The 20298-nt window shown below is 46.0% G+C and overlaps 1 protein-coding gene across 5 annotated transcripts in view; it reads left to right on the top strand.

Annotated features, from left to right (window-relative positions):
* The first annotated feature begins 2046 nt into the window (after nucleotides 1-2046).
* SGMS1 (sphingomyelin synthase 1) overlaps nucleotides 2047-20298 on the top strand; it is a 268383-nt gene continuing 250131 nt past the window's right edge. For all 5 annotated transcript variants that reach the window (XM_019651501.1, XM_019651504.1, XM_019651498.1 and 2 more), the window contains exon 1: nucleotides 2047-2349. The gene's annotated coding sequence lies outside the window, so the exon portion shown is untranslated. The remainder of the gene's footprint in view (nucleotides 2350-20298) is intronic.

The raw sequence follows: 20298 nt of genomic DNA, 5'->3' as shown, positions 1-20298 counted from the left end.
GCCTGTAGTTTTCTGGCACTCCCTTAGTTGGAAAAATTGATGTTACAAGAAAGCAAGCCTTCTTTTTGACTCCTTCGTGCAAACTGAGGAAAACAGTAGGGATGCTATGATTCATAGAGCCTTACCCTCAGTACACAATCAAAACACGTAGTCGAATTGAATTTCAGTTATTAGTTTAAAGCCCTATGTGACAACTGCACTTTCTCAATCTGCCTGAGCAGTATAGTGTCACTGGCTGAAGAAGCCAGCAAAGCCTGAGTGGAGGGCACGATAAAAAGCCTACACGGAGGCAGACTGCCTCGGTTTGACTTCCCCGCTACTTACTGTTTTTAGGGTCAAATATGTAAAATTTCAAAGCCTCATTTATAAAGTGGGCCGCCCTGAGGCATAGTTGAAATAAAGTAAAATGTCTACCAGAACCACTTGGGGTGCTGAGAATACAGGACTCCACCCTTACGAGTTTCCCATTCTGCAGGTCTGGAATTTTGCATTTCTAACAAATTCTCCTGTGATGATGGCATGGCCGGTCCTAAGACCATAGGGACCTCAAGTGCTTCAGTGGCAGGAGCTCCATAAATATTCACCATCCAAGCTGTCCACCGGAAGGGGCTGTGGGATATTGCACCGCAGGGAAGAGCGATGGACTGTCCAGATGTTTCTGCCAACACATTACGCCTCTTCTGCAGGGAATTGGTTAGAAAAAGGAGGCAGCTGGAGCAGCGGTGTCACTGCCTTACGAAAGGGGACCCCTTTCTCCAACTTCCACTTCTAAGGAAAAGCGGTGGCCATTCCGCCCCCGATGTCGGCCCTCTGCATTTCACAGCCGTTTGCTCCTTGCCGGGAGGGAGCCTGTCCTGCCGGCAAGCTTAGGGCCAGTGCAGCGACTCCAGCGCCCCAGGTGGGGCGAGGCAGGTACGGAGCGGAGGCAAGAGCCCTTGCGGGAGGGCGTGGCGGGGAGAAGGGCGCTTCGCTCCAGTCGGGCCAGCTCTCAGGTCCGTCCCGATTTCTCGCGGCCCCATGGCAGGGCGGAAGATGGCTGCCCGAAGCGCCGTGGACAGTCACGTGTCACGGCGATACCGCCCCGCGCCCCCTCCCCCGCTAGTCGAGTCCCTGTCCCCATGGGAGGCATAGCTCCAGGCTGCCTCTCCACCACTTGGGTGCCGCGCAGTCTGGCCAGGGATGGGAGGGCACGGTGACAGAAGGCCAGCTCTCCCCGCCGACTACCCCTAACTCCGGTGCGGGGGTCCGGCTTTGGGAGTCGAGGAAAACCTTGCTTCGGGCAACCTGCACCAGGTCTGGCTGCTGGGCATGCGCAGTGTTTACACCGTTCAACCGCAACCCTACAGCCCGCGCGGGTTTTCCCGGCAACCGGGACGCGCCGGTGTTAGGTGGGGCCCCGGGGCGGGGCGGCCCTGACGCGGCCTGAGTCTTACCCGCACAGATTTTAGCTGGTCCGGCCTTCCCAGCCCTGCCTGGCTTCGCGGGGGTGACCCCGCAGGCGGCTTTATTGCTTTTGGTATGGAAGTCTGTTAAGAGGTTTGAAAATGGTCTGTAGAGTCTTAGGTCCGCCCCTTTTTAATAAACGATCAATCGGGAATGAATCACAAGTGTCGCAGCTCTTAGGCTCGGTGGGGGCGAGCATCCTTGGGTAGCTCGCAAACCTCGAGCCCCAGGGCCCGGACCCCAGCTGGCCGAGTTGGCGTTCTCTGTTCTGAGCAGCTCCAGCTCTGCAACTCGCCAGCTCTGTCCCAAGTGGAAATACCGCCTCTGATCGTACAACTCGGCTCCCGTCTGGCCTCCATAAGCGGCCCTCTAAAAATGCGCAAGCGGGGCTTTTCTGGTCGTTGGGGAAAAACGGTCGCCTCCCGAGCTTCCAATTACTTGAAAGTAAAATAGAGGGGCCCAAACCCAGCAGCTGCCCCCTGGTGCGCAGTCCGGTCGGGGTCCCCCTGGGTCCCGGGGTGTGCCCCCCGCGAACCCCGCCCACCCGCCCCGCCCTCCCGGCCGCGGCGAACACCCGGAGAAGCGGATTGGCGTCGCGCGGGAAGCCGGGCCGGCTCGGTCAGCGGACTGGGCATGCTCGGCAGCCGGGGAGGCTCTCGGTGGCAAGTCGGAAGCGTTCGCACCAGGGAGGCAGCTGCTGGGGCAGCGGCGGCGACGGCGGCGGCGGCCGGCAGGACGGGAGTGGGAAGGGTCGGCCAGGGAAGGCTGCTGTCCGCTTGCGCCCGGCGAGCCGGCCGGAGAGTGCGATCCGGTTACGAAGCCTTGACGCTGCCCTGCCCCGGATTTCATTCCGCGGCAGGGGGCTCAGCGAGCGGAATTCCGGCGGCTGCCGCGACTCCGGTGCAAGTGAGTCGTGGGGCGAGGGGAGAAAGCCGATCTTCGGGGGCCGATCGGACATAGACACCCGCCCCACGGGCCTCGACTGACGCCGGGGACCCGCGTGCGGGCAGCCGGGAGGCGAGGGGGCGTGAGCGCAGCCCGCGCGGTGTCGCGCGCGTACCTGGCGGGCACTCCCCCCGCGCCGCCGCTTCAGGGGGGTAGGCGCAGGGGCGGTCTGGCGGCCGGCTCCGGGCTTGGAGGGGGCGGGCCGCCCGCGGGGCTCCCGGACCAAGTTGGGGCAGGATGGCGGAGGCGTCGGTGGGCACCTTTTCAGAGGTGCTGCGTGCGGGCTGGAAGGCTGCCTAGAGTCAGATTGGGACGAGCGGACTGTTGGCGGGGCGGTAGAACCGGGAGACGGGTCGCTTTCGGGCAGTGGCCCGGCCGGGGTCCGGAGACCCGCAGCGACCGACCCCAAATCACGGCCCCACCCCCACGTCCCGGGCTGTGGCGTGACAGTTGGTACCTCGGGGCCGGATGGCAGCCGGCCAGGCGCCCAGGGTTTCGGGATCCCCCTTCCCCCTCGATTACATTGCTGGTGGGACCCCTTTCCCTGAGGAGCGAGCTCTTTTCCCCAGCACGCAAAAGAGCCTCCAGGTAAGGGGAGGCTCTGAGATCCCTCGGGGCTGCCCCTGCCGGATGAGGGTGTTTAGAGGTAAGGCCTTGGAGGAGGCATGGGCGCAGCCTGGAACTGGACAGTCTCTCCAGGACGCGGCTCTCCCCGTGAGAGAGGGGTCCTCTCGATTCCGAGGCGACTTGTCAAGGGCAGAGCTGCGGCAGCAGCGGCTGCCTCTCCCCCACCGTATTAACCCAGACTGGGGTTTGCAGCTACTCCTGGTGGGCCGAGTAGATGTCCTAGTCCGGCTAACGGATTCAGCCTGGCGCGTTCTGGTTAACGCTTGTTACCCTCTTGAGAGACACAAATTAATATCAGGACAAGGGTTGCCATGACCCCAGGGAGTGAAAAGCATCCCTGCAGGTGCTTCTCAAATGTTTCTTTTCACCTTCAAACAGTACAGACTTCAGCCGTACACGCTGATGAAACCAAGAGTGAAGGTTGCTCTCTGAAAGGGAAGTTCATGTTGTGGGGCCTGCCTCCCGTGACATTTACCTTCTGAACCTTTCAAGCTGTTTGGACAGGTTATTTTGCTTTCAGATTTGGGGGTGTTTCTGGTTGGCTGCCTGGATGGGGAAGTGTTAAGTGCCTGTCATGGTGTGCTGTGAACTCCCCACGCTTTCTGGCACTGGGGGGTTGAACATTCAGGGGGGACTGAGTGGGCAGAAAGAGAGGAATGGGACTGGTGACGTAGCAACGGGATGGGAGTTGCCTAGGGCTGCCCAGACATAACGGGGCCAGTGGCTGTTTTGGCCTGTGCAGAAGGGTTTTCTTTGGTCGGGGTGTAAGATGTCCACAGGAGAAGCCAGGTGGGGGATGGGTCCCTGTCTGGTCAGTGCTCCAAGGGAAGCCCAGGGATGTTTGGTGATTCAGCAGGTGGCAGCCTTCCAAGCTCTGAAGCCATGCCTTGGCCAAGCAAGCCAGCAGCAGCAGCTTGTGCCTGTTGTTGGAGGCTTCAGTTTTGAGGGAACCTCCAGGAGCTAGCTGCCTTCTGCCTGTAGCAGCTCACTTTCCTTATCTTGCTTTCTGTTTAGGTCTGGAGGCCCTGGTCTTTTGGATTTCTTCATTGCTTCTCTTAAACTATGTAGCACTTTTTTTAGTCTCTCCAGCTCTGTGACCTGCTGGATAGCAGGAGGTGGCAGCTGCCACCATGTACAGTTTAAGTAGTTAGCTATTCTGCAGAAAATGCTAGCAATATGTAAAGCAGAGCAAGTCTTTTCCTTTTATTTCTGCATCAGAGGTTAGAAATTTACATTTTTAATAAAATAGTAAGATGTGTTTCTGCAACACTTTAGTGCTGGTAGTGAGCTATTTCAAATATAAGAAAGCATTTCTTTAAAAAAGAAGTTAATTCAAGGGATGGATTAAACTCACATTAAGTGACACAGTTATTAAAAATATCTCATTCATTGGTGGTTCCCTAGCATCTTGCACAGTGCCTAACTTTTGTAGACTCGGTAAATATTTATTCAGCCGAAATTTAAAAATGTTTTTGTAACAGAAGATAGTCAGTAAGTTTTGACACTTAAATAACCTTGTATGTTTTCATAAGCCAGAATTGCCTGTGTTGACCATAAATATTCAATTTTAGCTTGAAAACTCAACCCTTTTACTTTCCCCCCTGGTTAAGTCTCTAAATTTTCAAATTGTGGCAGATTGTGCACTTAAGCTGGAAAAACATGTATGTGCTTTGAGGACATATCTTATGAAAATCTAAAGGATTCCTATATATAGCTGTCATACATTTTTTTTTAAACTAAAAAGTGTGCCTGCTGTATAGCAATTATACTTTATTTACAAAACTTAATTTTATACGAAGCATTTCAGGAAAACTCTAGAATTCCCAAAACTTTATCATCCAATGAAAAGTGCTGCTGTAGAAAAGACAGAATAATGTTTTGGGAATTAAAAATTCTGGATTGTTTGCATGGGGGATAATCTCCCCAGTGTTTGGGGATGCATGAGTTTGGCCAGCTCATGCTTCTGCATTTTACCTTGGCTATTCTGCTTCCTCCAGTTGTTGAGCTGCTGCTTCTTCCCTTAAAGACATGCTTTCCTGGCATGGGCTTGCTTATTTAAAGCTGCTACTAGAAGGATCTGTTGCATTTTCTGACATAAATTCAGTCAGTGGGGATTTTTGACTGTCCCATACACTTTCCCACTGTTTGATGGCCCTTGGAAAAAGTTGTGGCCAGTGTGCATCTGTGGGGATATGACAGATTATATGGCTTTTTCTGTGCCTTTTTTTTTTTTTTGGATAATAGTTATAGTCACAGCAATCTCTTCTGGAAGACCTGTTATGGCATGCCTGGTCTTAAGGATTTTGGAGTTTCTGATAAAGGATCTTGGTCAGGAATATACATACGTAAATGGTAATTTATCATCTGCTATCACATTACAAGAATTTGGGCTGTGAAGTGTGTAACTTTAATAAGCTGTGTAATCACCAGAGGACTATATTTCGGATCAGCCCATTTGGATGGTGGAGTTGGGAAGCAGTGTTGGATGTAGGGGATGGGAGAGTGAAGAAAGGGGAAGGGCTATTGGGGACTGGAAAGTGGCTTGGTTTTGTAACTGTGACTTCTGATTTCAATAAAATGGAATTGAATGGCTGATCAAATGTGGCTCAGTCTCCACTGAAGTGCTCTGCTTCCCTCCCCAGTCCTCGTAACTTTCACAAATAAACACATCACACACACACACACATATGAAGTGTGATTAAACAATATGATGAATGTTTAAATAAAAATTATTACAGTAAAAGACACATTGCCATCAATCCCCCTCAAAATACTCCCCCTCACTTCGAACACTTATCCCATTGTTCTTGCCACTCTCACAAGCAGTTCTGGAAGTCCTCTTTTGTGAATGTCTTTAGTTGAGCTGTTGTGGCTGACTTGATGTTCTGAATCATTTTGACTTTGGGGAAGACCAGAAGTGCCAGATACGGTGAATAAGGTGGATGAGAACACACCGTAATGTTTTTATATGACAGAAATTGCCGTATACCAGAAGTGATGTGTGACACAGAGCGTTGCCATGATGGAGGATGACTTAAGGCACACTTTAAAATACACCTCTCAACTGTAGCTCATACCCAACTGCACTGAACAAGTTGAAACTTGTCACACACTAAGGTTCAACATGCTGTTTTCTGTATTGAAGATCCCCGCCTTTCCATTGGATGGTACTCGCAGCAGCATTCACCATATTTTTTGATCACAGTGGAAAGAATGTAGACACACAGATCCATAGACCACTAAAAAGAGACACAGATACAGACGTAGACGCTTCCCATCCCCTTTGCCAAAAGCCAAGGACCCCAGCTTTTTTTTTTTTAGCGGAGCCATCCTGCCACCTGTTGGCAGCTCAGCGGCAGCTCAGCTCGGGCTGGGCATCGAACCGCTGTTGCTCAGAGCTCAAACTCTTGAGCGAGCTCTTAACCAACTGAGCCACTCGGCCAGCCCCTGAACCCCAGCTTTTTAAATACTGTCAATAGTATGTTAAAGAGGGAAAATTCAGAGCTCAGTAGCAGGTTGGATTCTGGGGGTTTGAAATCACCCCAAGCTTGTATTGTATTTAAGAAAGATCCTCCCCCTGCCCCCCTACTTCCCTTGCCAGCAAAGCTGCTGAGGCTTTACCTGCAGTATATAAATATAGTAGAGTGGGCATTTAGAGATAGCTTTAGTCGTTTTTAGTTTTCAGACTTCTGGTACTGGGAGTTAACATTACTGTTTTTACCACGAGATCCTCTCCCTGTGCAATGCCTCTTTCCTGTTTTCTTTTTTTTCTCCTTCCCCCCTTACTTCCATCCCCTTCTCTGCCAGAGGAACCTCTGCTGTATTGAATATGTTCTTGGGTATGTCCTTATCTTTGTAAAAGATGTCATGTTATTTTGTGCGTGTTTTCGATGTACGTAAGTGGTATTGTGCTATAGCTTTCGTTCAGTTTCCTTTTCATTCAACATTAAAACTTTTTATTATGGAGGTTTTCAGATATTCATAAAAGTCGAAAGACTTTCATTCAGCGTTTTATTTGTGAGATCTATGTTAGTGTGGGTTTATCTAGTGCATTGCTAGCCTGATGTGCACCCACTACTTTTACCTACCCGCTTCTCTAGTGATGGACACGGTTCACTCCACTCCTGCTACCATGAACAGAGCTGTGATGAATATCCTGTAGCATTCTCTTAGAATGTGTGAGACTGTGTCTAGGGTAGTGGTTCTCAAAGTGGTCCATACCCATCGACAGCAGCATCGGCATCACCTGGGAACGGTTAGAAATGCAGATTCTCAGGCCCCGACCTAGACTTCCTGAAGCAGAAACCCTGCGGGCAGACCACGTCCATCTGGGTTTTAACAAGCCCAGCCTGGAAATTCCGATGCATGGGAAAGTGTGAGAACCACTGCTCTAAGGACATACACCCAGGAGTAAGTGGGTTGGCTGGGTAAAAGAGAACGAGCCCACCGATTTTTACTAACCACTACCAAATTACTCTCTACTGTTGCTGATTTGGTTGACACTTCCACATCAGCGCATGAGGGTTCCTGATCCCCCCCGCCCCCATCCTTGCTAGGGTTGGTACTAAACATCCTTCAAATTTTCCTCAACATTTGATGGCTATAAAGTAGCACCTCACTTTTTTAATGTGTCTCACTTTTTGCATCTTTTAATGTATTAGTTAGGTGTTAACAATATCTTTGCCCGGGTTTAGTTTGTTTTTCTACTGTATTGATTTGCGGATGTTTCTTGCATATTCTAGATACTACTCTTATTTGGCCATCTGTCAACTTTGTCAATGGTAACTTTCAGAAATTTTTAGTTTTGATATAGCCCAAGTCCATTAACTTTTGCCTCATGTTGCACTTTAGGAGTCTTAAGATGTTCTTCCTTACTCTAAGATTACAAAGATACTCTATATTTTGTTCTATCAGCTTCCTAGTTATCTTTTACCATGAGGGCTTTCATGTCTTTGAGGATTTTCATATATGACATAAAGAAGGAATCCAGCTTTATTTTTTCCTTTTTCTTTTGTGAGCCACTTTCCCCCAAATTATCTATTAAACAGTGTGTTTTTTTTCCTAATTTCTTTTTCTTTTGGTGCAGCATTCCTTATCATATATCAGATTGTCACATGCACACTCTGAGTCTATTTTTTCAATTTTATTAAGAATTATAATTTACATATGGTAAACTACATCCATTTAAAATATACAATTTGATGGATTTTTACTGATGTACGTACCTATGAAACCACTGCAACCAAGATACAGTGCGTTTTCATCACCCCGAAACTTCCCCTGGGCCCCTCTGCCTTCCATCCTCTTTGTTCCCATGCTCAGGCAACCACTGACTTGCTTTCCGCCACTACAGGTTAGTTTGCATTTTCTATAATTTTATATAAATGAAACCATCCAGTATGGTACTTTTTTGTGTCTGATTCCTTTTGTTCAACACACAGACTTTTTGAATCTTTTTTTAAAGTGTGGTAAAATAGACATAACATATATTTACCATTCAATCGTTTTAAATGTGCAATTCAGCAGCATTAAGTACATTCCCATTGTTGTGCAACCATCACCACTGTCAAGCTCTAGAACTTCCCCCCCACCCCAAACTGAGACTGTTCACATCAAACTCAGTGTAATGATTTTGAGATTCTTCATGGCGGTCTGTTTTTGACTTCTCTATTCTGCTCCAGTCATCTGTTTCTATGCCAAATTATTTGTACTATTATAGCTCTGCCGTGTGTCTTATATGGCAGGGCGAGCCCCTCATTTGCTTTTCTTTTTCAGATCTTCGTTATTTGTGGACCTCTGTTCTTCCATGTACATTTTGAAATGCTTGTCAAGTTCTCAAAAAAATCCTGGAAATGTGATTGGCATTGCACTGAATGTATAGTCTAATGTTGGAATCCTATCTATGAACATGGTTATCATCCCATCTTTCAAAAAATGACTTTTTAATAGAGTTTAAAATTTTCTCTCTGATGATAACAGTTTTCACAAAGTCGACTTGAGGAGAATTTGAGTCTGGGCTTCTTAGTTCGAACCTTAGAGGGGCAGAGTGGAAGGAAGAGAAGGGGGCTTTTGGGATAGATCTTATTTCAACCTTGGTTCTCCGTTCACCATCCTTGAGTGAATTAGGCAAGTTATTCACCATTTAGAGCCCTGGTCCTTCCTCACTCAAATTGGACCCCAACAGCCTCCCCTGGGAGGCTTCTGAGGGGTTTAAAGGAGATTATGTAGGAGAGTCAGGTAATATAGATCTTGAAATAGAGCCCCTGTTCAATGAATGTCGGTGTAATAATACTGAATGCTGGCTTTAAATAGCATAAGCTTCATACTTTTATTCTGTTTCTTAGGGATTGATAACTAAGAAGTGTGAGAAAAGCAAAGTGAATAAGCCAACCAATTAACCATGTAACACTTACTGTGTCTCCATATGCAAGCCTATGCTTCTACCTAGTTCTGTGGGGCTTCACAAAGTATGGATAATTCCAAAGAATTTTACAGTCCAGTGGGGAAGAAAAGGCTAATATACAAGAAACAATTAGAGAATCCTATGTGACAGATGGTATATAATTAGGGGTTAAGTGGTGCAATGTCAGGGGAGTTATAAGAAAGAGAGAAACGCTGCTCTGATAGAGATATGGCTCGACTTGGGTAGAATGAGATTAGGGGAGAGGCGGGGCTGGAGAAACCCAAGTATAATCAGCATTTCTGCCAGGGCTTTGGGGGCCTAGTATTGAACCCTGTGTCAGCGGATTTTGTGCCTAAATTTAAGTGTCTTAAAAATCATTGCTTTGGGATCAGTAATAACAGCTAGTAGTTGCCCAGATAACTAGTTTCTCTCTGTCATATAGCACAGTGGTTAAGAGCACTGACCCTGGAGCTGGAGTGCTGGGGTTCACATCTTAGCCTTACCATTTAGGAGCTATGGGACCACAGACAAGTTATGTAAACCTCTGTGCCTTAATTCCCTAACCCTCGTGGGTGGGTGTAATAATAACAGGTACCTCACAGGGTTGTTGTGAGAACTACATAAATTCACATTTGTCAGACACTTAGTTCCTGGCACAAGGCAATCACAATATAAATGTTAGCTGTTCTTGTGACTGCTTTTGTTAATACTCATTGTGCTGCTCCTGTATCTCCTATGGTGTAGGTATGTGAGGCCCTCTGCCCTAGAGTTGGATGACTTTGTCCAGAAAGGCCTGTTGGAGGCACAGTCCTATAGAGTGGGCTTTCTTTGCACATTGCCGGGCCTGTGGTGGGCACTCACATTGTAGACTAAATGCGTACATGCTTGACAGGGGTCAGATGCCATCTCTCTGTCAGTCCTGGACGTCCTCAGTCAGGCTCTGGAATGGAGTAGATAGAAGAGGCCAGGTGGTGAGCATGCAGAAAGCGGGTTTTATTTTGCTGTATTCTTGGTTCTGAGTAGATCTTTTGACAAAGGTGTAGGAAATCATGGGGATTCACATTTGTTGAAGGCTAACCGCATGCCAGACACTGTCTAAGCTCTTGACCCTTGCGACAGTCTTAGGAGACGGGTATTATTATTATCCCCTTTTTTAGAGCCGAGGAGAGTGGGGCACAAGTAATTTGCCCAATAAAGTAGAAAGAATGTCCTGAAGGAGTTCAGTGTTTGGGGCCTTTGCCAGTTGGCAAAAATTACCAGAGTAGGTGCTGTTGGTGGAGAGCCACCGTAATGACGTAAAGAGTTGTGAAACAGGGTAGCCCAACAGGGCATTCCCATGACCTTGGAGGTTTATCAGCCTACGCAGATGGTTCTCAAATTTCACAAATTTCAGCATGTATCAGAATCACGTGGAGGCTCCTTGAACTGGCCCACCCCCACCAGAGTTTCTGAGGCAAGTAGCTTGGGGTGGCGCCTGGCAGTTTACTTATCTAACATGTTCCCAGATGCCCCTGATACTGCTGGTCTAGAGACCACTCTTTGGGAACCACTGCCATGAGCAATTTGTTAGGAGGAGCCAGCTGTTCCTACTTCTGCTTACAGTCAGATGATTTCAGACTCAGAAATTTAAAATACTTTCACCTCATGAAATAAAAACTGAACTCACATGACCTGTTTATCTGGGCCAGCAGATGAATGTCTGAACCAGTGCAGAGTAGAAATTAGCTTTCCGTCCCTACTGGTGTTTCTGACTTGGCTAAGATGTGTGATAACCCTGGGTAGAGAGAAAACTTGGAAATTTAAGTCAAAACTCATTAGAAGCATGAAGTGCTAGCTAATGCATTTCATCTCAGGAAGATGCCCTAATTTGTTTTCATTTTATTATTTTCTGTCCCCCTCCACCCCCTGCCATAGGCACAAAAAAACTTTGCGTCCACCATTTATCTCTTATTTAGGCACAGAGAAATTAAAAGTGTATGAAGATACATAGCCTGACAGTGGAGAGGTAGAAGGTAATCTTATTTGACTGGGTTATTTGTAGAAAACTCTGTGTTTGCAGGAAGGCACTTAAAAAAAAAGAAAAGTAAAAAGGTACAGTAGCCACCATGTGCCCAAGCTTAGCACAGGGCCTACACATAGGAAGCCCTCAGCAGTGTGAATTGCTGCCATTACAGCAGACGTTTTCTGTTTTGCATGTGAGGCTGCATTTTCCCCATCTGAACAATGTTACACACAAAACTGTGGAATGAGACATTTTTATTTATTTATTTATTTTTTTTTTTTAGCTGAGCCATCCTGCCACCTGTTGGCAGCTCAGCGGCTGCTCAGCTCGGGCTGGACTCGAACCGCTGTTGCTCAGAGCTCAAACTCTTGAGCGAGCTCTTAACCAACTGAGTCACTCGGCCGGCCCCTAGGAATGAGACATTTTTAGAGTTGAAAGATTTTGTGGGAAATTGGGACTTAGAATTCACTCAGAGGAGAACATACAAGTGAATTGTCTTTGGGAAGACACTTTGGTGCAGATTCCCTGGACTCGTTGTTGGGATTCTCTTGTGACCCTGGCAGGCAGGACTAGCTTATTTGCTTAGTCAGAGGAGGTGGAAGGGCAGGAAGGCATGGGAGCATTGCTAAGGAAAGATGGGACGCCCGAGAGGCCTGTTCACACATGCGAGATGTCCTCAGGTCTGGCCTTTTTGGAACCTGAGGTTTACAATGGCAGTAAACATGTGCTAAGGGTCTTGTATGGGCTAGACCCCCTGTTAAACCTTGAGATGCAGATGTGAGTGAGATGGAGTCTAGGTCCTTGAAGGCTTAGCAGGGGAGACAGACACATTCACAGATAAATGCCTTCACCATGTAGTGAGTGCAGCTACACACCAAGCCCCTGGGGACAGGGTTGGGCTGGATAGAGAAGGTTACCTGCTCCAGGCTCACTATGTAACAGAACACGTGAGAAGGTAACTGATACCATAGGTTAGTGTAGGTGGAAGTGGAAGTGGTATTATTTTGTTTTTGTGGTTTCCATTTTTAGTGAGATAACTCTGACAAGAGAGTGGAGGCTAGGAAGATGCACGCTGTAAGTGGTCAGCCAGTAGAGGGGAACTGGAACCGGAACTGTAATTTGGAGCCAGTTAGGAAGTCACAGGAAACACTTGATGGTTTATTTTTTTTGTCTTTAAAAAGTGTGGCTATGTATCATTTTAATGTTTTAAAATACATCACTGAAAAGTGGAAGTAAAAAAAAATGTGGCTAAATTTTAGCTATCTCCTAGGAATGTAAAACCTGGAAGATTAATGACTTTCTATCTTTTAAGGTAAATCAGCTTTTAAAAGAAAGACTTTATTAAAAACAAGGTTTTATTTTGTTGCCATCCCCCAACCTTGGCAAAGTGCTAAATTCCACTTTCAATTTTGTTTTCAGTGGTTTGCTTTTCTCGTTTTCTTTGTCCTCCATTTTCCTTTTCCTTTTTCTTTTCCCTTTCACCTTCCCCCCTTCCTTCCTTAATACCCTTACAAACAACATGCAGGCTAAGTCATATGTGCCAAGCTGTGACGTTGGCAAACTTGGGCCTCTGCTTCCTTACCTGTAAATGGAGAGTTTGCATTAGTTAACCCCTAGCCATCAGGTCTTCCGACTCGGAAGTCCTGTGATTAGGGGACGTCTGACAAGAGCGGCTAATGAACTCCACATCATGAGTTGTTTATCATCCTGTTCATAAAAAAGAACCTTACTTCCGAACTGCCATTCCCAATCCTATTTAGTTGCGTGTCCAAACCACTTTATAGAAACAGCAAAAAGTGGTAGATTGTTCACTGTTTGTATTTCTCAGGTGGTGATTGATTCTCCTCCTGGCAGGGCATCTCTGTTAAAGGTGTAAAATGTGGGCTGTTTAGTCTTTTAAAAGTTCCATGCAGCCACACTATGTGAATTCATGAAGGACGTTATAACTAATGTCATATGAGGACAAATTATAAGCGATGTGATGATTAATCTCAGGTGATGGGGTGGGGGCTCTGCTGCTAAGTCCGGTGGGTGGATGATACTCAAACTGGGAATGCAGCTCCCCAGAGTCGTGGCTAAGTGAAGGTTTGGGATAGAAGACAGAGGCCCTCGGGGCAGGGTGGTAGAAAACACACCCTCAGAACAGTGCCCCCTAAGGAGGGGGGCAGGATTGGCTGACGTGATGCCCCCCTCCCTTGGTAGCAGAGGCCAGAGAAGTCAGGGAGGGGAGAGAAACAGGAGCTGATGGGAAGAGAGGTGCTTTGCCGAACGTTTTACCCTCCTGGCAAACACAGGCTGACGGTTTGGGCAGATGTCTGAAAAGGGGGTGGGGTGCAGATGTGCCTGACGCCCAAAGAGAAGAGCAGTTTATTTCTCCTGAGGAAACTAGGAGGAGAGGGAAATGTGTGAGGATCCGCAGGGCGATAGCTGGTGAAGCTGCTCAGACAGGTGGAGCAGGAGAGCCGCCGTGCCTCGCAGGCCAGAGGGAAAGCCACGGGTCCGATAGGGTGTCGGAAAAGAAACAGCCTCCCTGCGTGGGAGAATCCATGGTCTTCATCCGAGCCAGGCTGCCCTGGTCATCTGAGCTGGAGAGAGAGCAAGTGGGGACAGGTGTGACTGTCCTTTTGGAGCACTGGATTTCTCTCATGTGAAATGGGGATAAGGACCACTCTATCCCAGTGTTGTCAATGGAAGCCCTTGGCATATGCCTGCGGTAGTGCAGGGCAGCGTTCCCATTTGTTGAGGCGACCTTGGAAAGTGGCAGCGCGGGTGACCCAGAGATTCTCCACTGGAGAGGGAGGGACTGCTGCTTCCCTCTCTGCTCACTCGGGGGCGTTTTGGCCGTTCACTTGACTAGATGGCCCTGAGTGAGACTTGGCCTGAGTGCACTGGGACTGTCCATCTGTTCCCAACTCTGTGGCCATGTGTTGTTGAGATTTTCACCATGTGGACTGTGGTCCCTCCTTTTGTGTTTTTACCTGCTATTACCCTGGAGCCTGTCCCTGTTCCCCCTGGCTGTTCATTCTCCTCACCCTAAGGTCCCAAATGCATGAAATGTCCTGTGTATGTCACTGCTCTGGGGGAAGTCTTTTCCTGGATGACCTGTCTCTCGCCTAAGCCTTCTGAACCTTTGGGACCAGCAGCCTTGACTTGGATGAGGCTGAGCATACAATACAGGTGTGAACAAAGCTAAGTCTCTGCCCACGTGGCGTTCCTACGTGGCGTTTTTTTGGTAATGGGGCAGACACAATCATCAAGTCAGTGGTAGGGAGCATGCCAGGTGGTTAGAAGGCAAAGTCTCCTGTGCTGCCTAAGGGCTCTGCCACCCATTCACAAGGTCGGTAATTTGACATTTGCTTTGCTGCTGCTGTTGGAGTAGTGACACCTGAGTTACTCTGAAAGGCTCTACGAAGTTACCAGCAGTTGTGCTGGGCAGCAGTCCCACAGAGTTTCCATAGAGCCCGGAGCATGGCCGGCTTTCCCCCTCCCTTTGATTTTACAACAGGGACAGGGTGGTGAGAACATTTTCAAGAACTTCTAAAGCCTCCTTTTGGCCATTTGTTTGAGGGCTCTATCAGGGGTTCTTATTGGGGTCCTTGGATGGGTTTGACAAAGCCACTGAAATCTATCATTTTAGGTATGTGCATTTTTCTGGGAAGAGTGTCTAAAGCTTTCATTAAATTCACCTGGAAGATCTCTGAAAGGTTCATTTTTAATGAAAGTGGATAGAAAGTTAAAATTGTGCCATTGAGGGTCTTTATTGTCTTTCTCCTTTTTACAGGAGCTAATGAGAACCGACTGCCTGAAGGCAAGAGACAGACACACACAGAGCCTCACTGCAGTTACATGGGACTTGACATTTCTGTGTTTTACCGGTGGGACAGGTTCGGTTATTCTCCTGAAGAAAGGAGAAGAAAAAGGGTACAGCTGACTTTGTGGGAGAACACCCACTAAGTGGGAACACCAGCTGACTTAGTGGGAGAAAAGGGAGCGAGGCGGGTGGGATGCTACAATGTGGTTTGGTTTTCTACGAAGCAACAGAGGAGGTTGAGCATTGCAGGGAGCAGAGGACCACTTGAGCAGATGCTGCTTCTCAGATTCCTGGGCTGATGGGCACCAAAAATAGGCCTGAAGAGGACAGTGTAGGACTTTGGCTGTTAATGTCAAAGACACCTGTTTTAGGCAATTTCTCTGCTTGAGAAGTCCACAGTAGTTTACCTAAAGAATAAAGCTAATGGCAGTTGTCCTTCAAGATAACAGTGTAGAGGGTAGCTTTTAAGACGATTGGCATAGGTACTTACACACTATTTGATCCAGCGGTTCCACTTTGGGAGTTTACTTTAAGACCATTATTCATCCTAGAACTGTTAATCATAGTGAAAAGTTGGAAACCTAAATATCCAGCAATAGGGGATGAATTGAACAAATGATGTATACCTGCATAATGGAATATTAGGTAACCCTTAAAAATAATATCTAGAAGAATGATCATATAGAAAATTCTAAAACACTGGTTAGGTGCCTGCTATGAGCCAGGCACCCTGCTGGGCACTGGTGACATAGTGATGAACTAGGAAGATATGTTTCCTGCCCTCAACAAGCTTATTATAGTCTGCTAGGGAAATAGGGAAGCCATACTGACTTTCTCATAAAAAAGTTACTCAGAGGAGGAGTATAGAAAGAATGACTCCTTAACAGGCAGTGTGACCCCTTGTGAAGTGTGATCAGGTATCTCTGTATACCTGTTGTTAGTTACATCCCTGACCTGAAATCACTGATGTTCTAGAAAGCCTGAAGTAAGTCATTAAGATGTCTTGCTGTTGAACTGTCTCCCTGCAGCCTCCGTTTCTCCCCGGCACAATGCAAGGCTCTGTGGGTGGAAAGATGCAGGGTTGGTGGCACAGTCGTTTCAGGAGTGGGGGATAGTCCTGCCTTCTTCCTGGAGTCCGTTCCTTGTGCTGTAGTTGTCACAAGCCTTATCACCAGCTCACGTGGAATTGCCTCTTGTTTGCTGTCACCTCGCTTGGGCCTCATGTTCTGAGTCTTGGGCCTCTGATTTACTACCGTCTGTGGTGTTTGCAGCTGTGTGGAGTGGTGCTTTATTCTTAGAAATCATCTGGTTTAAATCCCTTCTTGGAGCCTGCCGAGGCCCGGGTTGGAATCTGGGTGTCCTGATTTTCCACGAGCATCTTTCCCACTGGGCAACAGCTGGGCCCCTCCCGGTTGCCGTAGGGATGGCTCTTCCAGGCAGATCTGCTTTATAAGTAGACGTTTCAAGTCGGTGACCCCACCAAGGTGCAATAAAGGTGAGTTCCTTATAAAAGGCAAGGCAGATTTCTTGAGGAAGAAGAAATTAACCACTGTTTTTGGTAGTGTGGCTATCTGTCACAATATTGAGATAAAGTAGAGTTGCTGATGGTGACATTTGTCAAGTTTGTAAAAGTGCTGTGTCTTTGCCAAACTCGGTGAGCTTTGCTGTGTGCCAGGCTGTGCCAGGCTTTCAGGGTCCCCAGAGGAAGGAGCGGTGGGGGTCTGCTCTCAAGAGCGCCATTCCACAGAGGGCAGCCGAGAGAAGGGCCTCATGGCAATGCAGTGTGATTAAATGCTGTGTGCATTAGTGATCGGGACTCAAGGCATTCTGGCTAACGTGTTCTGGAAGGCATTCACTGGGGAGGGCATGTTAGACTGGACATTGATAAGGGGCAGGATAGCCAGGGGCACTGCTGACTGACTGCCTGTGAACAGGTGCCTGGTGTCTCTGCTGACTGTTCCTGGCTGCTCTGCACTTACCTTTTAACCTCAGTTAGGTTTTCCTTTTAGAAAAACTTCTTCCTTCCTTCTCCTCTCCTTACCTTTCCCTTCCCTTTCTCCCCCTATTTCTCTTCCTTTATTTAGAAAATATGCAAACAAAAAGAATATCATTCATAATCCTATCACCCTTAGATAATAACTACTACTATTTTGGCATATAGCCCTCCAGTCTTTTTTCTATAAATATTAGATGTGCACCGAATACACATTTTGACCAAATGCTGAAAGATGGAAAGTTAAAAGGAATACTATTGCCAAAGCTAAATCTCACTGTGCTAGAATTGACTTCTGGGATACCAGTATAAATCTGAAATTTTACAAAAATTATTACAGTGTTATTAAGCGATAATAGTCAGAGTTGGCATTGTGGTACAAGAACTTAGTTTCTTAGCATATATGATCAGTGCAGTGAACACTGTGATGTTGGGTAGAAATTGACTTTCAGCTGAGGTGGAGGAGGCTCTTATTTATTTTGGTTTTTGTTATTGTTATTGTTATTATTATTATTTTGGCTAGCTGTCAGTATAAAACGCCATGAGTGATACTTTGTCTCCAGTTTATTAAACTTGTATCAAATAACTGACTTCTCTCCTCTTTAACCTCCTGGAACTAAAGATTTCCTTGGCTATGGTGATACAGTTTCATTAAAATTATCACTCATGGCAGCTTTGTGTAGTGCTTGCAGGATGGTATCTATCTGAATAATCTCAGAAATAAAAGTAACGTTGTTGCCCTCATACACATTTTTTCCTGATGTTTTTGCATGCCATTGCTGCTTCACAGAACCACTTGAAAGAAAAATGCATCCTTAAATTAAGCCTTGGCTCCAGGAGTGTAGCAGTGGAGCAGCATAATTGGTTTTCAAGATAACAAAGCTGTTCTTCCCATCTCCATCTGCGTCTCCGCTTTCACTGCCTGCACACCAATGTCAGCGCCTTCCCTGGAGAAGAATGACAGAAGAATCCTTACAGAAGTAATCTGTGAGGAATGTTTGTTCTCTCAAGGCATCTCAGTTTCTAATAATCGACTACTTTCCCTGCAAGCAACCATTAGTCATTAGTAAGTGTGCTCTTTGATATTGGTAGTAAGCTGGCTGTGTTGATGCTGTTATCTGCATAGTACAGTAGTAGAACTCTCTTGCATTCAAGACGCCTTTTCCAATATGTAATTACTGGCCATCCCATCCTGTCTTTGAACATCTTATATAAGTACATGACAAAATCCCTCTGTGTGATGTAGGGGTGCCACTCTTGAGTGTTTTGGGTGGAGATATTTATTGTGAGATGCATCTGGAATGCTCACCAACTTTTGGAAATGAATTTTCAGCTATTATCAGTAAATATGTGACTGATGTGCCCTGTTCATATTGCTGATATTGCCATGCTCATGTGGTGTAAGCTCTGTGGTAATCTAATCATTGATCATGAGTTCAGATGCCAGAAACGACATTTGAAGAAAGCATTCTGTTCTTTGTCCTTTCAGATCGAAACCAAAGATCAGATTTTGGCTAAGTTTGGAAGCTGAAGCGTTTTGGTGGATCCTTAAATATACATAGAAATATATATATTTATTTGTCTAGGCTTAAAATATAATATTGCTAAGATGTGACTGAGAATGTTTTGAATCTAATTTGCTTTTAAAAAGTACAACCACTTTACTTTAGTAAAATATTCATAACATAAAATTTATCTTTTAAACCATTTTTAAGAGTACAATTCAGTGGCATTAAGTACATTTGCATTGATGTACAATCATCAACCACCATCCATCTTCAGAATTTTTTTATCATCTCAAGCTGAAACTTTGTACCCATTAACTAATAACCCTCCATTCCTCTCTTCCCCCAGCCCCTGGCAACCAACCATGCTACTTTCTTTGTCTATGAATTTGACTATTTTAGGTACGTCATATAAGTGGAATCATACAATATTAGTCCTTTTGTGTCTGGCTTATTTCACTCAGCATGTTTTCAAGGTTCATTTCTCTTGTAGCGCATAACAGAATTTCCTACCTTTTTAAGGCTTAATAATATTCCATTGCATGTATGTACTGCATTTTATTCGTTTTTTTTTTAACTGAGGAAGTTTTCTTTTTAATTGGCATAATTGACATAAAACACTGTGTAATGTATGGTATATAATGTGTTGATTGAATACATTTATATATTGCAACATGATTACCAACATAGCATTAGCTATCACCTCCATCACGTCACATAATTATTTCACTTTATATTTATTTATTTATTTATTTATTTATTTATTTATTTATTTATTTTTATAGTCCACATCCTGTGACTATATATTCATTTATTTGTTGGTGGACACTTGGATTGCTTCTGTCTTTTTGGCTATTGTGAATAATGCTGCCATGAATCTGTTCAAATCAAACATCTTTAAATAGGCTATTTTTTTTAAATGAGAAAAAATATATGCCTTCTTTTGATCAGTTTTACTAGAGGGAGGCCATATCCATATTTGACAAAGGAAATGCCTATCTCACAGACATGAAAACACCCAAGCATTTTCAGCAGTATTGAGCTGAAAGCATTAGTATTTGCCTGAGGTCAAGAAAGCAGTTTCACATACTTCAGGGCAGTCTCATCAGTGAACTTGGCAGCAACCTTGAATGAGGCCTGTCAGGGTTCTTGGAAAACAGCCTGGTGTTTTCATATCTTTTTGCTCTGATAGCTCTTACTTGTCAGTGCTTCAAGAGGGAAAATCTGGCAGTAGCGTTGGTTCCTCAAATTAGTCTGAGCTGGTAAAATTCTCATCAGAGCTCTTTCTAGATATGCAGATATGATTGATTTAAGTGGTTTGCTCGTCTGTGACCCTGTCTCACTGTGGCAGCTCAGGAATTTCTGTGTAGGGATGACAGTCTGTTTGGGAGGGGAGCCTAGGTTCTGGGCTGCAAGCTATGTACACATAGCAAGCACTCTTTTTTTTTTTATACTTTTTTTTTTTATTGGGGAATTGGGATATGGGAACAGCACTGGGGAATTGGGGGAAGGGGAACAGACAAGTTGCTGTTGTTTTGTTCTTCAGTCTAGTTGTGGAGGACGTTGCTT

The sequence above is a fragment of the Hipposideros armiger genome, unplaced genomic scaffold (genome assembly GCF_001890085.2).
Source record: "Hipposideros armiger isolate ML-2016 unplaced genomic scaffold, ASM189008v1 scaffold_161, whole genome shotgun sequence".
Taxonomy (NCBI): domain Eukaryota; kingdom Metazoa; phylum Chordata; class Mammalia; order Chiroptera; family Hipposideridae; genus Hipposideros; species Hipposideros armiger.
Note: the sequence above shows the minus strand (reverse complement) of the source record. Positions and strands in the feature narration are given on the sequence as shown.